This window comes from Chinchilla lanigera, unplaced genomic scaffold (genome assembly GCF_000276665.1).
Source record: "Chinchilla lanigera isolate Chin_1 unplaced genomic scaffold, ChiLan1.0 scaffold00001, whole genome shotgun sequence".
NCBI classification, from domain to species: Eukaryota; Metazoa; Chordata; class Mammalia; order Rodentia; family Chinchillidae; genus Chinchilla; species Chinchilla lanigera.
In genome coordinates this window covers 16,760,466-16,767,557 of record NW_004955402.1, presented here as the reverse complement: position 1 = coordinate 16,767,557, position 7,092 = coordinate 16,760,466, and positions in this window count along the sequence as shown.

The following is a 7,092-nucleotide window of genomic DNA, read 5'->3' as shown; positions in this document are numbered from 1 at the left end:
TTGGTTCAGTTTTGCTAAGTACCACTTTTTTTTGCTCTGTTTGTTTAATCCAGGTGTGTTATTTGGTTCAATATGCCACCTGATCCCTGTTCTTATTATCATATTTTTTAATTTAAATTTTTCACAAATTTGATTTTTCAATTGCTATTTTTTACCAAACATCTCACTAATGGTGTACAGCCTATTTTTTAATACCCAAGGTATTTTTGAAATACTGATAAAATCATAAATTATAACAAAGAAATTGACACTGGAAAGGCTAAATGTACTTCATAATGTATCAGAAAATGTGTATACTGAAAAAACCTCCAAAATATTTGCTAAATATCTTCAAGGCTCAGCAAGTTTTGTGAAAGCTCCAAAACCATATTTTGAAGCAATTTTTATGGACCCAAAAGGCATAAAGACATTAAAATTCCATATTGAAATACCATTATTTTCTTCTGGTGAACTTCTGGGACTCACCTGATTCAAATATAAAAGAAGATGATAGATGTAAAAGCTTTCTCATTGTTGCAGAAAATGCAAAGTTATTATCTGCTGCACAAATTCTAAGGCTTTACACCTTTCTTTGTATTTTTATACTAATTGGGTTTTAGAAGATTGTTTATTGTATCTATTTGGAAGAATGTGCTTCATGCTGTGCCCTTCATTAAAAAGATTAAGTACTTGATCAATCCTTAACCTCTTAGTGTGTCTCATTAGTTTGGTAATTTATTCATCAAAAGTACACTCTGAAATGCGCTGGGATTGAAGAGCTGGTGTTGATCCAAGAAAGCATGCTGTGTCGTGCCACGAACCTCATCACTTACAGTAATGTGCCTCCCCAGGAGGAGGGGTTTCTTTTATAATAGGAGAAGTATAGAAATGTTTATGTCTTTCTGCTCCTAATCAACATAAAATATTTTGAGATTTGCTCACCTCTACATCTTCTAGCGGTAAAAATGTAAAGCAACCTTAACATATGAAAAACCACAGAAGCCAAAATTTTAAGAATTATTTGAAAGTGGCATTTCTTTTTAATGCATTATTGTTCTACACTAAGAAAATATAAAATAGAATATTTGTCATGCTAGAGAGACTTATCAAAACTAAGCTATATTTAAAAATTTAACATACTGTATTTCCTCTCATCTTGATAAAAGATTTTTATATGAGTAGTGTCACATGTGTATGTGTATGTGTGTGTGTGTGTACAGACAGAGATACAGAGACAGAAAGAATTATGTATTTCATGGAGTGGAAAACAATTAAAATTCATTCATACGGGGGCTGGGGATTTAGCTCAGCGGCAAAACGCCTGCCTGGTAAGCGCAAGGTCGTGAGTTCGGTTCCCAGTACCGGAGAAAAACCAAAAAAAAAACAAAAAACAAAAACAAAAATTCATTCATACAACTACAGACACACAGGACATATTCATAGTTCTGTTTAAGCTGAGTCCTTTGGACCTTGCTTATTCTGAAGGAGCTTATTATCAAATTAGAGTCTTCTGTCATAGCTGATTGCTGTGTGGATCTCAAAATGCTGTACAGCTCAACATCATTACTTTTTACTATGCAATTAATCTTTTTCTTTCACATCTTAGTAGACATATGCCCATCTGGTACTCATCATTCTTACCGGCTTAGCAAGAATAGGTAACTGTCTTATCTGATTCAACCCACACCTTCAATAACATCTGAGAAACTCTGTAGTCTTTATGTAGAATAACAATTAAAGACAAGAGAGAAGAAAAGGGAGAAAGAGAATGGAGAAAGAAAAGGAGGAAAAATGGAAGGTGCTGTGAAAGGCAAATTCCAAACAAGTGAGGAGGGTGATTTTATTCAGCCTGTTGCAATCGAGAATTCCCAATATCAGTATCTCAGAAAGTCAAAGTCAACAAGTTAAAGGTGAGATCGTCAGAACTGGAGTTTTTATTTTTCAGTTGTGGCAGTCTGAATCAGTCAACTAAAATGGAAATGTTATCCTGTGTCTCATGAGTTTCACATGCACAGAGCTAATCTTTGCTAAGCATTCATGATACAAAGAAGGAGGGAAAAGGCAAGGTATGATGGTAAAGGTGAAGCTTCAACTTTAATAGCTTTAGAATGCACCTGGGGGATGGGTGGAGCACATTTCTGGGTGTACCTGGGTAAGTTGTGGAGGTGTGATTTTGAGAGTCTAGTCCCTTATGGCTCCTCTCTTTCTTTTTGGGCCTACTTGTCCTGCTCTGTCTCCCAGCAGCTATGAACAACTCACAAAATGCCCTTCTGCTATGATATTTCTGCCTTGGAACCATCTGACTGTGGACTGAATCCCCTTAAAACACTGGCTTAATTAAACTTCTCTTCCTTTAAGATGTGAGTGTTGCGTACTGGGCCTAGCAACAGGAAAGCTGGCTAATACACAAGGTCCCTCTGGATTTATTGGCGGGTTTACACAAAATGGGGCAAGTTCTGTGGTTGGTCTTATCACAGACGAACAAAGGGAGATGTGCAAATCTTAATAACTGAGAAATGAGAAAGAATGGATAATGTTGTGGGAAAGCATAGTTCTTTGAGACTAGCTATTTCCTGTAACACCGAAAAGGGGTTGTGGATAATAAATTTTTTTGGTGGGGACTCCTAACCTTCCAGAAAATAAATCTGAGATAAAGTTCAACATTATCAACAACAACAAAAACTGGATATGAGAAAGAAAAAGTAAAGCTTATTTGTATCTAGGAGCATTACATTCTTTCTCTATGTTTAGTTAGCTCAAAATTAAACTTGTTTTTTCAAGTAAAACTTTTTCCTTGAGTATTTTTAAATATTTCAATCTGCTAATTTTCAAATTTGATTTCTAAATTTTACTTTAGCCTGACTTTACTTTCTGTTCATATTTTACAAATAAGACCATTCCATATTTGAAACCATTTAAGATTTTAAAACAGCATTTTTATTTTATTAAAATTCCTTTCCCCATGTAATTGAATTTACTATGGATAATTTATGATTAAAGATAAATTAAACTTCACAGACATTGAAAAATTGCATCAATCAAATAATTCCATACCTTTATTTTTCAAATAAATTGCAAGGTCTTTCCTAAATTTATACAATTAGTTGCCTTGAGAGTCAGGCAGGCTACAGTTCAGATCGCCGGAATCCTCATGTAATTTTTACTGTTTTGCAATGTTTGCAGTCACATTTTGGAATCCAATAGCAATAGTCCCTTAATGTGGTCATTAGAATAGATTAAAATTAGAAGAGGATACACTATTAAATATTAAAAAGCTATTTGTGGTTAAAAGACTTAGAGCAAAATCTAAAAATCAGCAATACTATAAAGAAAAAAAGCAATACTACTGGAAATAGACAATAACAACAAAAATACAACTAAATGCTATAGTCCCAAAGAAATAGCAACAAAATAAGATCAAGCAAATGATAACAACAACGCTTTTAACAGATTAAAAGTACCTTCACCTTCCTAAATGCTTATTTTTAACATTTGCATTACAGCCTAATATTGACAGTTGTTCACTTAGATTAATCTGAAATTAGTTTTTTTGGCAAAAATTGGGAGGCATCCAGAGTTGATCCAGTTCTCTTAATGGCTTTGCATACCTAATGCTAATTTGTTGTAGTCAAATAAAAGAGGGCAAGGGACTTCTTGGCATATTAATTCAGCTCAGGGGTAGCCTCTGGCTAATTCTCTAAAGCAGAGGTTCTGAGACAAAGAAACTTGAATTCAGTATTCTTCCCTTAAATATAAGAAGCAATTCCCAACCTAGACAAAAGTAAATGACAATCAATTTCAAATCTCCAAATTCTTTAGATTTTGCTTTATATTGTTGATTTCATTGTTACTCTTTTGCTGATAGATATACTAGAAATCAAGACTTTTCAGAAAAAAGAAATATTGCTAAAAGTCCAATGTACAAAAGTATTAAATAACAGTATAGTAGCTAAAATGGAAAATTAATCAGATTATTTAATTATGTATGCATCATATTTTCATATAAATAAGAGAATAGGTCCATAGTTTATTGTCTTATTAAAGGAAATAATCCAAGTAACCCCCAACTTCTCTACAGCAGCAACTTATTAGAAAGAAAATATAGCATCTAATTGAGCACTGGACTGATCTTATGCTATTCTTATGCTAATGAATTCTGGCATAAAACATATACTACAGCTTTTGTGTTAACCAATCTAGGCAACAGAGAGGGCAGGCCATAAAAACCTGCCTATTTCCTCTAGAAACTACTTGTTTTCAGAAGATGAAACAATGACCTACCAAGCAAACTTCAGTTGTCAGCATGCACTTGAACTTGCTTTTCTTGCTGTAGAGCCTCTTTGTTTTTTGCTTGCCGTGTGCCCATCAATCTAAAGTTATTATGTCACAGACTATGTCAATCCCAATCAGTATCCATCTTGTGACAACAATTCTAAAGCCATGGAGTCCAGGTACTAAAAACCTTGAAAGTATCCAGCTAAACCACAAACACTATAAATATCCTCTACATAGTTCTCATTTCTGTAACATATATAAGATCCTGCCAAAGGAGTATTTGTCCTACTGTTTTAAGTCAAATTAACTAAGTTTTAGTGAATCAACTGTTTTGTCCTGGTGATATTTTTGGAGAATTGTCAGTCATTGTAGCAGTACAATTTCATATATATATGAAACTATATATATATATGACAGAAAACAAAAAAGTAATATTTTCAGAGATGCAGACCAGGATGGGAGGGTGGAGAAGGAAGGAGAGGATGCAAAAGAAAACAGAATGATTAAGATATATATAGTTTTCCCCAAAACAAACATAACTAGTATGTATTATAATCATACACCAATACAAAAATAATGATAAAATGTCTAAGGCTTAATTTTCTCATATTAATGTAGATCTCATGATAGTTTTTTGCATAAATTACTCAAGTTTTGTAGATTTTATTTAGTGCTTATTGTATTTTCATTTCAAAACATACAAGACAAAAATCACAAACTTTATAAATTTTAAAAGATATGCTTATAAGTTCTTTTAAACTTCTAGTTTGTCTTTTTATTTTAAAAGATTGGAATGCAGGGCGGATACTCTGGGGTCCTAGGTACTAGAAGATTCCACTGAAGGGCCAGCCCCTCTTCCTCGTAGGAGCCCGGGAGGAAGGCCCCCGGCGCCCAGGAAGCTGCGCAGCGGGGAGTGCCGGCCTTCAGGCCGGCACAGCCTTCTCACAGGCACTGGCACGTGCCAGCCCTCAGACCAGCTGCTGCCGCACAATTCAGAACTATCACAGCACACAGAAGCAATGACACAATTGGCCCACCACGCACTGGCTGCAGAGGCCCACCCGTGGACGTGCCTGAATTATTTCGACATGGAGAAACCCCTGGGAATACATGCCACACAGTGGGTCACTCATGCCCCTGCTGTTGAGAATCAGAAAGATCCAGAGTCAGTGGAGGAGCAGCTGCTGAGCAAAGACTCGGAGAACATGAGAGTACAGACTAAGCTGGAAGAGTCAGACCTCTAGTGGACTGGGGTCATGAGAGCCATTCAGAAGCTGTAAACCAGGAGGACATTATGCAATACCTGGGGAGATCCCCTGGAAGCCATTCTTCCCCTGACAGTACAGGCTGCAGTGGAGGAGCACATGGAGGTCTGGGGAGGTCTGCAGCGAGATTCCTGCTGCCTGTGCTGATCCTTGGGGAGAGGACACTAACTGGTTGTGGGGTCCCAATGCAATGGGAGGCTGGAGAGAGAAAAAGCTACAAAAAATGGCTTTCATCCCAGATGGCTCACTTGAGATGTTAGTAAGAATTGCCTCCTCAGTATTCTATAGCTGTGACGAGGAGGAGACCAAGGAGAGAAAACAAAGCGAGTGAGAAAAAGCAGCTGCTTTTGCTATAGCACTAAGAGAAACAGACCCTAACTCTGATTCCCGGGGCCCCAAGAAGAAACTGATGACTGTATTCATCTGCTACCATTGTTAAAAGCCAGGCCACCTCAAGAGGAACTGCCCTAAGAGGCCCCCTGGGCCATGCCCTGAATCAAAGGTGACCACTGGAGATCAGTCTGCCCTCTGAAGTGGAGGCCCCAGAGTTCAGACCCATTCTACCAGTTAGTCCAACAGGAATGAGGGGCCCGGGGCATACTCTGCCTCCTCCCTCTGGCCAGACTGTCATCTCCATGGAGGAATCATAACTATGGAGGAACAAGAAAACAACCTGTTGCTAAACACAGGTGCAAGTCTCTCAGTCTTTCTTTTCAATCCTGTCCTTCCTTCCAGCTGTCACACCTCAGTGACAGGAGTCACTGGTGAGGAAGTAATATGCTATTTTTGACAACCCTTAGGCTATAACTACTTGTTAGATCCTTCTTGCGTATCTCTGTCTTCCTGAGAAACCGCTTTGAAGATACCACGATGTATTACAGCAGCCACTGATATTTTCCTACTAATCTATCCATAACTCCATAATGTTTGTATTGTTCGTATCCTATTTCATAAGTGGATGTATTTTTATTATTATGTGTTTCCTACAACAACCATTGAGAATAGTTAATGATTATTCAATTGGTCACTCATGTATAGCTCTATTTATTTTCCTTAGAAGCCACTTTGAAGATGCCAAAGTATAGTACAACTACTGATAATCTCTTACCTCTTTTGTCTGTAACTTACTATTATTATTATACATTAATTCTTTTATGTCATTATTACCTAGTCTAAGTTGTTACTGACGACTTAGTGTTACCAAGTATTTATTGAGCTAGAGGGCCAGTACTTGTGTATACATTAGAATATGAAGACTGTGCCCTTCTTCTGGGAGAGCTTACATTTATGGATTTTGATCCCTAGTATAAAATTACTGGGTGTGGGAATTTAGCTCAGTGGCACAGTACCTGCCTGGCAAGCATGAGGTCCTGAGTTCTATTCCAAGTTCCCCCCAAAAAATCAAGAGTAAATAACAAACTAAAACTATCCATCACCTGTATCTGCAGGCCTCCTAACTATCTCATAATATGAAATACTGCTTGATCATAATGTTGACATCTTGATTCATTTGTATTCCAATCTTTTTTTTTTAATTTTTATTTTAAAGAGTAAAAGAAGGATAACATAATAA